Source organism: Equus caballus, chromosome 15 (assembly GCF_041296265.1).
Source record: "Equus caballus isolate H_3958 breed thoroughbred chromosome 15, TB-T2T, whole genome shotgun sequence".
Taxonomy (NCBI): Eukaryota; Metazoa; Chordata; class Mammalia; order Perissodactyla; family Equidae; genus Equus; species Equus caballus.
This window is the reverse complement of record NC_091698.1, coordinates 45166688-45180234: the sequence shown is the minus strand read 5'-3', so window position 1 is coordinate 45180234 and position 13547 is coordinate 45166688. Positions and strand designations below refer to the sequence as shown.

Genomic DNA, 13547 nt, shown 5'->3' with positions numbered 1-13547 from the left:
ACTTTGTCTCTCCATTTGTTTCAAGGGTATCCACCCCTACTTGTTGGAGCATTTTAATAGCTTCTTTAAAGTTTTTGTCAGATAATTCTAACACTTCTTTCATCACAGTATTGATATCACTTGATTGCCTATTCCTTTGTGAGTTTTTTCTGATTCTTCATATGCTGAGTAATTTTGGATTGTATTTCATAATATTATGAGATACCTGGTTTCATTTAAATCCTGTAGAGAATTTTGATGTTTTTGTTTTATCAGTCAGTCAACCCATTTGAGCTCAGGTTACGTATTCCAGTCAGCCTTCTGTGGGTTGTAGTTCCATGTCAGTTCAGTTTTTAAAACTTCTGCAGTGCTATTCAGATCTGATCTGCGTGTGTGTATCCAGTGGCCAGTCTGAGACTTGGGCAGTAAGCATCCCATACTCCAGTTCTCAAAATGTAGGTACAGTAGTCCCCCCTTATCCATGGTTTTGCTTTCCACAGTTTCATTTACTTGCAGTCAACCATGGTCTGAAAATATTAAATGGAAAATTACAGAAATAAACAATTGATCAATTTGAAATTGTGCACCATTCTGAATAGCATGATGAAATTTCATACCATCCCACTCCATCCCACCCAGAATGTGCATCAGTCCTCTGTCCAGAGTATCCACGCTGTGTACTCTACCCACCTGTTAGTCACTTAGTAGCCATCTTGATTGTCAGATCGACTGTCATGGTATCATAGTGCTTGTGTTCAAGTAACTCTTGTTTTAGGTAATAGTAGCATAAGAGTAGTGATGCTGGACATATTCGGATATGTTAAAGAGAAGCCGTAAAGTGTTTCCTTTAAGAGAAATGGTGAAAGTTCTCAACTTAATAAGGAAAGAAAAAAATTGTATGCTGAGGTTGCTAGGATCTATGTTATTACAGCACATTGTTTCAATTATTTTATTATTAGTTACTGTTATTAATCTTTTACTGTGCCTCGTTTATAAATTAAACTTTATCATAGGTATGTATAATACACTTGATCTTAGTGTATATAGGGTTTGGTACTATCTGGGGTTTCAGGCATCCACTGGGGGTCTTGGAACGTATTCCTCCGTGGATCAGGGGGGACTATTGTGTGCTGTTTAGGTTCAGATCCACACATGCATAGCTCAGGGGTAAGCCCAGGAGTTTATAGACCCTATTAAGGAGTTGCTTTCCTCTATGATTTCCCTTTGAGCTCTCTTTTTCTGATCCTTAGGATAGAAAGCAGAGGCTTATTTTACCCCTCTCTTCTGAGTACTTCCTATGATTACTTTGTGTCAGTGCCAAGTGGTTCAGTACAGAGGGAGAAAAAAAATCAACCAGACTTCACTCCGCACTCTTGAGATCACATCTCCTCTGGTGGGATAGGAAGGTTTCCCTCCCTCAAAATTTTAAGCTCCTTGTGGCCCCATTACTGCTGGACCACTACTACCATGAAATTACCTGAGTGTTGAGATTACTAGAAGGAAAAAAAAATGGGAATTTTCACGCTATTTCCACTCTCACTCCTCAAGCCAGAATAGAGGGCTTCTCCTGGAGCTCTCTCTGTCTGTGCTAATACCCACTTCGAGTTTCAGACTGTATTAAGTTCAAGCCAGACAATGCCAAAGGAAATAAAAATGCTAAACTCATCACCATTTTAATGGTACTTCAACTCTTGATCGTCATCAATTTGCCTGTTTCTGTTATTTTTCAGAGTTTTCCAATAGCTACTCTGTGTAGTCTGTCTAGGTTTTATAGCTGCATTCAGTAGGAGAGATAAGATGGGTTATGGTGACCAAGAACTGGAACCAAATGTACCATTTTTTGTTGCCGTCAACAGCATATGCAAGTTCCAGTTACTCCACATCCTTGGCAACACTTGATACTTCCAGTTGTTTTTACTTTTAGCCATTCTATATGTGGGTGTAAAATAGTATGTTATTGTGGCTTTAATTTGTATTTCCCTGATGACTCATGATGCTGTGAGCATCTTTTCTGTGCTTCTTGGCCATTTGTATATCTTTATTTATGAAATGTCTGTTCACTTTTGTCCATTGGATTGTTTGTCTCATTATTATAAGAATTGTTTATATATTCCAGATACAAATCCTCTGTGTGTTGTGAATATTTCCTCACAGTCTCTGATTTGATTTTCATTTTCTTGCTGGTATCTTTTAAAGAAGAAAAAGTTTTAATTTTTATGGAATACAGTTTGTAAATTTTTTTTATGGTTAGTACTTTTGTATGTCTTCTCTAAGAAAATGTTGCCTAACCCAGTGTTGTGAAAGTTTTCTTCTATATTTTCATCTAGAAATAAAACTTTAGCTTTATGTTTTAAGTCTGTGATCTATTTCAAATTAATTTTTGTATATGCTGTAATTTATGCAGTTGAGAATCATTTTCTCCCATGTGGACATTCCAGCACCATTTTTGAAATAGTGATTATTTTCTTATTGAATTTAGTTGGCACTTTTGTCAGAAATCAACTGACCTTTTATGTATAGATTTATTTTAAGAGTTTCTGCTCTGTTCTTTTGATCTGTTTATCTCTCTTTATACCAATAACGTGATGTCTTAATTAGGGTAGCTTTATAGTAAGTCTCTTGAAATCAGGTTATGTCCTCTAACCTTGTTTTTATTTTCAATGTTATTTTTGCTATTTTAAGTTCTTGCATTTCCATATAAATTTTAGAATAAGATCCTCAATTTCTCTAAAAAAGCCTCCTAGGATTTTATTTGGTATTGTGTTGAATCTATTGACCATTTTGAGAATGATTGATATTGATATCTTAATAATATATTTGAGTCTTCCCATGCATAGACTTTTTTTTTTTTACTTATTTAATGCCTCTCAGTAACATGTTATAATTTTCAGTGTGGAGGCCTTATATATCTTTCATTAAATTTATTCCTAAGTATTTTTTGTTTTTTGCTACTGTTGTATATGGTATTTTAAAATTTGTGTCTTCTAGTTATATGTTGCTTCTATATAGAAATAACTCCTGTCAAGCCAATTTGCAAATGTCAACAAATTAATTTTAATTTTAATTTCTTACTCATTGGGTCAGAGCTTCCTTGGTCACTATGGGATAATTTAGGGCAGTGGGTGCTATGACCATAGGGAAATTTAGGCAAGGCAATAAATAGTTCCAGTGATTAAGTTGAGGCATACCTAATTGTCCTCTGTTTTATGTTCAGTAATTCTCTTAAGACTTAGGGAGTGCCTTGTTTAAATTTAGTGAGATCCCCATATACTGTCTATTCTTCAAAGACAGTCATGTTGCTGGGGAACAAACAAAGCTGTTTTACTCCTTCCTTTCCAATCTTCATGTGTTTATTTCTTTTTCTTGCTTAATGCCCTGGCTAGGATATTCAATATAATATCAAGTAGAAGTAGTAAGAGCAGACATCTTGCCTATTCCCCATCTTTGAGGGGTGAGGGAGTGGATTTAGTATTTCGTCAAGTTTGATGTTACCTGTAGATTTTTAATGGATTCCCTTTATCAGACTAAGGATATCCTGTACTATTCTTAGTTTGCTGTGAGTTTTTATCATGATGAGTGGCTATTGAATTTTGTTAAATGCTTTTCCTGCTCTGTTGAGATGGTTATAGGTGTTTTCTCCTTTTTTTCTGATGACATCATGAATTACATTGATTAGATTTTGAATGTTAAAGTTATCTTGCATTACTGGGATAAACCCTACTTGATTATGATAAATGGTCCTTTTTTATGTTTGTTTCTAAATTCAATTTGCTAATATTGGTCTATAATCTTGAAGTGGCCTGATATCAGATTTATGGTGGCTTTGGAAAAAAATGGGAAATGTTCCCTCTCCATTTTCTGAGTTTGTGTTATATTAGTATTATTTGATTTAAATCTACCATATTACATTTACTTTCTATTTGTACCATCTGGTTTTTGTTCCTTCTTTTCTGCCTTCTTTTGTATTAATCATGTATCTTTCATTATTCTATTTTCCTGTCGTTACTGGCTTTTTTAAATATAATTTTTGTTTATTTTTTAGTGGGGTGGACACCCTACCCAAAATTTGGTTCAGTTATCAAGGCTTATGACACTCTCACACCAAGATAATTTCAGGGGACGTCTGTTATTCACATGAAGGACTCTTGGGAAGAGCTGGTTGGGCACAAGCAGGTCCAGGCTGGCTTGGGCCAAAGCTGAGGGAGTGGGTTGGGCTTATAGTGGCTAGAAAGTAGAACTGGGAAAAATGTTCATGGGTGGGGGGTGGTTAAATTTTCTCCTGGTACCAAAGAGGGAGACACTCACACCCAGGTTTTCTTATCAATCTGTCCAGATGTGGGGCCAAAGGTGAGGCTTAAAAAGAAGTCAGTATAGTCAAACATCAAAAATGGAGTTAGACTCATTACAGTGGTTGTTGTAGAGATTACCGTATGCATCCTTAATTTATATCTTATCCTTCATTGCTAGATACAGCTTACCTAATATTTTGTTTAGGATTTTTACATCTGTGTTCATGAGGGATATGCACCTCTAATTTTCTTTCTTGTGATATCTTTGTCTGATTTATGTATGAGCATTGGGCTGACCTCATAAATATATTGGGACACTCTGAAAGAGTTTGTGTAAGATTGGTATTATTTCTTTCTTAGATATTTGGCACAATTCACCAGTGAAGCCATCTTGGCCTGAAGTTCTTATTACAGATTCAATTTCTTTAGTAGATAGGACTATGCAGGTTTTCTTTTTTTTCCTAGCATCAGTTTTAAAAGCGTTTTTCAAGAAATTTTGTCTGTTTGTGCTAAGTTCTGAAAATTTATTGACATGACTTATTTTCATAATATCCTATTATCTACTCAATTTCTGAATCTCTAGTGATATTAGCTTTTTTATGTTTGATATTAGTAATTTGTATTTTCTCTTTTTTTGTTTGGTCACTCTTGCTAAGGGTTTAACAATTTGGATCTTGTTGATCCTCTAGTGTGTGTTTTCTATTTCATTGATTTCTGCTTTGATCTTTTGTTTTTTTGTTTTTGCTGAGGAAGATTTGCCCTGAGCTAACATCTGAGCCAGTCTTCTTCTATTTTGTATGTGAGTCACTGCCACAGCATGGCCACTGATGAGTGGTGTAGGTCTGTGCCCAGAAACTGAACCTGGGCTGCCGAAGCACAGTATGCTGAACTTAACCACTAGGCCATGGGCCAGCCCTCTTTTATCTTTGTTTCCTTCCGTTTTGGGTTTTAACTGGATGGTCTTTTTCTACCTTTCTGAGAATAGATACTTAATTTTTTTACATATTCATTAATTTTAATTAATTTTTAGTTATCTAATGTACACTGATTTTTACATAGCTTTTTTTTTTTTTTTTTTTTTTTTTTGCTGAGAAAGACTGGCCCTGAGCTAACATTGTGCCCATCTTCTTCTACTTTATATGTGGGATGTCTGCCACAGGATGGCTTGACAAGTGGTAAGTAGGTCCACACCTGGGATCCAAACTGGCAAACCCCAGGCCACTGAAGTAGAATGTACAAACTTAACTGCTGCACCACCGAGCCAGCCCTACATAGTTTTTTTTATCATCATCTTTGTTCAAAACATTTTCTCATTTCTGTTACAGTTCTGTTACAGTTTCATCTTTGTTCCATGGACTTAGTAGAAAGTGTTTCTTAATTTCCAATCATATGAGAACTTTATAATTATTGTTTATTTCTAGTTGATTTTATCATGATCATCAGATTATATTCTGAATGACTTCAGCATATTTAAATTTTTTAAAATTGCTTTATGATATGGTATATTTTTACTTCGATCAATGTGTAATGAAAGGAGTGTGTATTCTGCAGTTGCTGCATGCAATATTCTGTATATGTCAGTTAGGTCCAGTTCATCAACTGTTACGTTGAAATACTCATTTTTACTGAATTTTTGTCTACTTCTTTAATCAGCATCTGAGGACAGCATGTTAATATCTTTTTTATTTTCCTTAGCCATTTGGAGTAAGTTGTTGACCTGCTGCCTCATCATTTTCCTATAAAAAGAACATTATCCTACAAAACCACAATAAAGCCATGAAAATCAGGAAATTAGTGTCAGTTTACTACAGGCACCATTCGTATTTTTCCACTTGTCCCAATGAGATTTTTATAACAAAAGGAAGCAGGTCAAAATCACATTGTATTTAATTGGCATGACTCTTTAATTTCCTTTAATCTGGAACAGTTCCTCATTCTTTCCTTGAGTTTAATGGTCTTGATGCTTTTGAAGATTACAGGCCAGTTCCTTTGTAGAATGTCTTTCACTTTGGGTTTCTCTGATGTTTCTTCATGATTAGGTTTAGGTATTTTTGGTAGGAATATCACAGGAGTGACACTGAATTCTTCTCATAACATCTTTTTAGGTGTGGCACAATTTTTATTTGTCCCACTGCTGACACTTATCACTTTAATTACTTAATAAGGTTGTGGCTGTTAGGTTCCTCCACTAGAAAGTTACTCTTTTCTTTCCCCTTTGTAATTATGTATTTTGTGGGGAAATACTTTGAAATCATATAAATATCTCATTCTTCAGCAAACTTTTAGTTTGTTTATTAATATCTGTACAGAATCATGCTTTCTTATTTCATTTGGTAGGTTATGGTCTGTTGTTATCTTTTTAAAAAAGTTTTTTTATTTAAAAAATACATAGACTCATAAGAGATTATTTAGTTCAGAAAGTCCAGGTATCCAACACTCAGTCCTCCGTTGGTAATCTCTTACATAATTGTAGTGCCTTATCAAAACTACAAATTGACATTGGCACGTTTCAATTAACTAGACTACAGACCTCAATCAAATTTCACTAGTTTTTGCGTGCACTCAGTTTTTTGAATGCATATGTGTATAATTCTGTGAAATTTAATCATTATAGGTTCACATAACCACCACCATAAGCAGGATACAGAAGTGTTCTGTCACCACAAAGGAATTCCCTTGGGCCTGCCCCTGTATAGTCACACTTCCTCTCCCCTGCCCCTACCCTCTGTCTTTTTTAACCCTTGGTAACCAGTGGTCTGTTTTCCTAGTGTATGATTTTGTCATTTTGAGAATGTGAAACGAGTTAGCAACAGTGACTCCATTTTGTACCCTAGACTCCATCTTGTTAAAAATATGAAACTGTGCTGACCTCACTGACTTGCCAAAAGAAATTTATTTGCTGAGAATGGACTTTATGAAGGATTGTGCAAACATATACTTTTTCTGGTAACAACAAGATGTTCTTGAGTAAACTAATGAACTGTAACATAAATTTGCCCTCCCTAATAAACAACTGAGGTAATTGTGCTGAGCTCTCCTTTTTACTAATAAAAACTCCTGACTTTTACTCCTTAGAGAGACGCTTTTCTGGCTGGCGCCAGAAGCCATGTTCCCCGAACTGCAATTCTAAGAACCTAAATAAACACTCTCCTTTTGTTTTGCAGTTGCCTCTTTTTTCTAAGTTGACAAGAATGTTAGATAAATGAAATCATATAGCATGTAACCTTTGAGATTAACTCTTTTTACTCATCATAATAACCTGGAGATCCATTCAAGTTGTGGTGTACCAATAATTGATTACTTTTTATTGCTAAGTAGTATTCCATTTGATGGATATATCAGAGTTTATTTAACCATTCCACTGTTGAAGGACATTTGGATTATTTCCAGTTTTTAACTGTTACTAAGAAAGCTGCTGTGAACATTCAAATATTTATTTTTACGTGAACCTAAGTTTTTATTTCTCTAGCACAGTGATTCTCAACCAGGGATGATTTTGGCCCCCAGGATACATTTGGTCATATCTGAAGACATTTTTGATTGTCACAACTAGGAAAGAATTTTGCTATTGACATCAAGGATGCTGCTGAATATCCTAGAATACACAGTATAGTCCCCCATAACAAATAATTTTTTGGTTCAAAATGTTAGTAGTGCCAAGGTTGAGAAACTCTGCTCTAGGATAGATGCCCATAAGTCTGATTGTTGGGTTATATGGTAAGGATATGTTTATTTTGTAAGAAAATGCCTAACTGTTTTCTAGAGTGATTGTACCGTTTTATATTTCTACTAGCAATGTATGAGAGATCCACTTTTGCCATTTTCTAATTGCATTGTTTGGGTTTTTTCTTTTTTTTTTTTTTTTTTTTTGAGGAAGATTAGCCCTGAGCTAACATCTGCCACCAAGCCTCCTCTTTTTTGCTGAGGAAAACTGGCCCTGAGCTAACATCCATGCCTATCTTCCTCCACTTCATATGTGGGACGCCTACCGCAGCATGGCTTGACAAGCTATGCCCAGGTCTGCACCCAGGATTCAAACCAGTGAACCCTGGGCCGCCGAAGCGGAACATGTGAACTTAACCACTGTGCCACAGGGCTGGCCCCTAGGTTTTTTTTTTTTACTGTTGAATTTAGAGAGTTTTTATCTATTCTGAATGCAGGTCTTTTGTTGGATATAATATTTGCAAATATTTTACATCATACAAAATCATGTTTTCTTACTGTGTTCAATGTTACTATTATAATTTGTTTTCGTACTCAAAATGTCACTGATTAGATGACCAGTGGCAGCCCCTTCAAGCCAGCTTCTGTATCCTTTTTACAAGTCTCTGTCATTTTTTAAGCATGTCTTTGCTTTCTGGCACAAGATATTTCAGACTCATCTTGTACTTTTTTCCTTTCCCAGCTCTGGAATCAGCCTTTTCTCCAAGGATCCTGGTTTCTGTTAGTGATACTTAGAAGCCAAGATTTGAGCCCTAGGTGTATACATTGCTATTGGGCTGCTCCAAGTCCTCTTAGTGGATATATGTACATATATACATACACACATTCACTTAATATTTATTTCTACATCTGTCTGTATAAAAACCACAAGCTCACACCAGTATATGCAATTCTAATTGAGTCTCATTCTACTTTTCTTCTCTTTCTGTATTTGTAACTCTCTTATCCAATAGTGAGAACCCTCACTTCCTATATGCTTTTTATGTTTATTTACTTGATCAGTCTCCCATTATATAACTAATATCCCACCTCTCTTGCCTTCCTCCCCCCAGCTAGGATAGCCCTCACTCACTTGGATTTTGACTCTCTATTCAGGCTATTTGTGTGGATGCCCATCTCACTCTACTTGGGCTTTGACACTCCATGCTATCTTCAACATGGATAATTTCCCCCCAACTTGGTATCTGACTTCCCCTCATCAGAATGCTCACCACATTCATGTGGACACCCTCCCCACCCTACTTAGGCTCTGACTCCCCACGCTGAACTGCCACCTCACATGGGCATCTTCCTCATCCTGCTTAGGCTTTTGACATCTTTCATTGGGCCTCTCCTCTGCTTTGGGTGCCCTCTTCCTGTTTAGGATCTGACCCAAGATTCCAGGCTACCCCTACCTGGACATCTTCCTTACTCTGGCTCTGACATCTCAGGTGAGGTGCCTCTCCTCACCCTATGAGGTAGATGCCCCTTTTACCCTGCTTGTGCTCGGACTCACCAAACTGGACCACCTCCAACCTGTAGATGACACCCTTCTCATCATTTAGGAAATCGGACTTCCCAACTCAGTCTGCCTCTCTATGAAGATATTTTCAGTACTCTGCTCCAGCTCTGACACTCTGTGTCAGGCTGCCCCACTGTAGAGACACCTCCTTATTCTGCTTAGGCTCTAACTCCACATGCCAAGCTGGACCTGCCTCTCCATGGAAACCTTCCTCGTCCTAATCAGTGTGTGATATTGCATACTAGGCCAACACCTCCACAGAGATTCTTTCATTGCCGTACTTAGATTCTGATACCCTATGCTAGGCTACTCTTTTACATGGGCACCTTCACACCTTACTCTGGCCCACTGTTGCCCCACCACCAATGGATGCTCACTGTATTCTGTCCACCTAATGGTTTTAAGGTTTAATTGTTCAGGAAGAGAAAGGTAAAAGAAAGGGGAGAATAAAAAGGCAGGAGAAGGGAAAGAGAAGAGGAAGGTTATTTTTGATTAGTGTTGGCTTGGTATATCTTTTTCCATTCTTTTACTTTGAACGTATCTATGACCTTATGTTAAAGTATATCTCTTGTGAATAGCATGTAGTTGGGTCTTATTCTTTTTTGTCAATCTTTGTCTTTTAATTGAGATATTTAGTTCATATATATAATATAATTGAGATGGTTGATTTTAAGTTTCGCCGTTTTGCTATTCGTTTTCTATTTGTCTTCTCTGTTCTTTATTAATCAATTATTTTTATTTCCTGTTCTCTTCTGTATTGGATTTTTTTGTTATTTTTTTTCTATCATTCTTTTAGTGGTTATTCTAGACATTATACTTCCTTTACTTTACAATTTACCTTAAATTAATATTCTTACCACTTTATGAGCCATAAAAAATCTAATAACAGTTTAGCTCCATTTGCCTGCTCCTGCTGTTTGTGGTTTTGTTGTCATATATTTCTGTTCTACATATTTATAAATCTCTACAGGACATTATTATTGCATCTTCCATTGTGTATGTGTATATGAAATATAGGACAACATATAAATATATGTATATAAAAATGTGTGTGTGTGTGCATGTATGTGTCAGGCACTTTACTCAGGCACTTTAAGAGCTGCTTATTCTTTTCTGCAGTTCTATACTATGTTGAATCATTTTACTTCAGCCTAAAAAAATTTCTTTTAGTATTTCCTGAGGTCTGCTGAGAATCAGTTGTTATTTATTTATCTGTATTTGATTTTTTAAAGTAGATTACAGTTTTCTAATGAAATTCTCCATATTTTTATCTGTTTTCCCCAATCTTTTGCACTGTTAATATATTAATAATCATTTTGAAGTCTTTTGTGCTAACTCAAGTATCTGACTCCCCTGTAAATCAATTTTTTTGTCTGTTTTTCCTTTGAATTTTTAGTCACTTTTTCTTGTTTCACAAATTTTATAAGTTTTGATTGTGCGCTCAACATTGTGAATAAAAAAATCATAGAGACTGAGGAGAGGATTTGGCCTTTTCTCTGTTAATCAAATAGAGTGGCTGACCACTTCAGTCATTTCAGAAGTTTTACCAGGTCAGAGCTGGGTTGGAGCTCTCATTGACTCATTCTACCTATGATTTTTTTCCTGATTTGTGGCCTCCCTGGATTGTTCTTTAAACTGACAGGTCTTTGATTCTTCAATAATTAAATACAATGAGATACTCAGTTCAGTCTTTCAGATGTTTGAATTCAACTCTTTAGACTCTCAGCCCTCGCAGCTTTAGAATATGGCAGGTGTAAGGGGAGACCCGCCATGCACTTGCTGGAGTTAGACTTTCTCAATGGAAATTTGTCTCATAAGCACTCAAAGATTGCAAGTGATTTCCCTGTTTTTCTGACTCTGCCCCTTTCTTGGGGTTAGCACTTCTGGGTTTTTTATCGTGAGTCTGGTAGGTCTCTAATTCGTCATCTTTGAAAGTTCTCTCTCTCAGGCATTAGTTATTTAGCTTCCTGTCTTATGCAGGTTCAAAATCTGGCAAATGTTTTGAGGAGACTTGATGTTTGTCACAGGCCCCTCTAGTGGGACTTGGTTTGTTATAAGTGTCATGACTATGCAGGAGATTTCACTCTGCTTTTCTGGCTTAGTCCCCCATCCTCCTATACCACCCTAACAGTAAGGAAATGTCCTGCAGAGAAAATCACGTTGGCATTCTGCTACATTTCACACCATCATACCAGACCATGGGTTTGTCCAAAGTTCTGGTGTTACCTCTTTCCCAGTGGAGCATGTCTGCCTGCACCAAGCCCCTGCTCAGAATCTCCAAAATTCCTCCTCTAGCATAGTAGTTGATCTCGTTTCCTGATTGCATTCACAGCTCTATGATTATTTTAACTATGATTTTTATAATTTATTCAGTTTTGTTTGCTTGTTGCAGCAGTGGTGATGGCCTATGACTACCTACTACATCCTACCTGCAAGTGGAAGTCCTATTTAGATCACCTTTAATTTCTCTCTGTGATATATTAATAGTTTTCTACTTAGAGTTCTTACATCTTTTATTATACTTATTATTAGGTGTTTGATGTTTTTCATCATGTCATATATGGCATATTTTTTGGCTTTTAATTTTAAAACTTTTCTGATACTGAAAAATGTAGTGAACTTTAAAAAATTTGATTTCATGTCTAGCAACTTTTCTGAAAACTTATATTCTGATAAGTTATCTGTAGACTGTTTTAGATTTTCTGTGTACCTAATTGTATCAAATATGAAAAGTGACAATGTTCTTTCTTTCTTTCTTATCCTTATATCTGTTTCTTTTTCTTGCTTTTCTGCTAATACTATAAGACCTTTACTAAAATGTTGAATAGAAATGGTAAGGGTTAGCATCTCTGTTTTGTGCCTAATCTCACAGTGAACATTCTCCACATTTCACTATAAATAGGATGGTTGCTCTAAAGTTTTTTGTAGTTTCCCTTGCTACTAGTTCTTATCGTACATAATTACTGAATTTTATCAAATGCTTTATCCAACTATATTGATATGGTCATGTGCATTTTCTTCTTTATTTTATTGATGTGGGGAATCACACTGATTGATTTTTGAATGTTAACTCACTGTGCATTCCTGGAGTAAGCCATCTTGGTGGGAATTCTCGCGCACACACACACACTACATTTGAGTTTCTAATGTTTTGTTTAGGATTTTTGCTTCTAGATTCATAAGGGAGATTTGCCTTTTATTTTCTTTTTTCATAATCATTCTTTTCAATTAGTGAATAGTAGGCAGAGGGTAGAGACTCAAAAGTTCTTCTGTTTCTGTGATATAGTGTAGGTACCACTCCAATATAATACAATGTTACTTCATTTTTTAAAAATAAACTTTTTTATTTTCAAATAATTTTAGATTTACAGACAAGATACAAACATAATAAAGTTCCCTATACCCCTCTCCCAGTTTTTCTTATCATTAATATCTTACATTACCATAGTAATGTAAGTTAAGATTAAGAAGTCAACATTTGTACATTACTATTAACTAAACTCCAGACTTTATTTGGATTTCACCAGTTTTTCTATTAATGACCTCTTTTTGTTCCCAGACCCAGTCTAATATATCACCATCCATTTGGTTAGTTGTCATGTTTTCTTAGCCTCCTCTGGTCTATGACAGCTGCTCTTTCCTTCCTTGATTTTCATGTTTTTGACAGTCTTGAGGAAAACTGGTCAGACATTTTGTAGAACGTCCCTCAATCTGGGTTTGGCTGATGTTTTTTTCATGATTAGACTAGAGTTAGGGGTTTTGGCAAAGAATACCACAGAAGCAAAGCACCCTTCTTATCACATCATAGCAGAGAGTATGTGACATCCACCTGACATCACTGGTGATGTGAATCTTCATCAGTTGGATAACATGCATTTGCTAGGTTTCTCCACTGTAAATTTACTGTTTCTCCCTTTTTATATTCTATTCTTTGGAATCAAGTCACTAACACCAGCCCCTACTTAAGTGGAGAGGGAGAGAGTAAGCTTTATCTCCTTGGTTGGGGGTAGGGTATGTACTTAGGTTATTTGGAATTCTTCTAGAAGCAAAATCCT

General features: G+C 35.9%; 1 protein-coding gene across 8 annotated transcripts in view; it reads left to right on the top strand.

Moving 5' to 3' along the window:
• ALMS1 (ALMS1 centrosome and basal body associated protein) overlaps positions 1–13547 on the top strand; it is a 249616-nt gene that overhangs the window by 148562 nt on the left and 87507 nt on the right. The window lies entirely within an intron of this gene.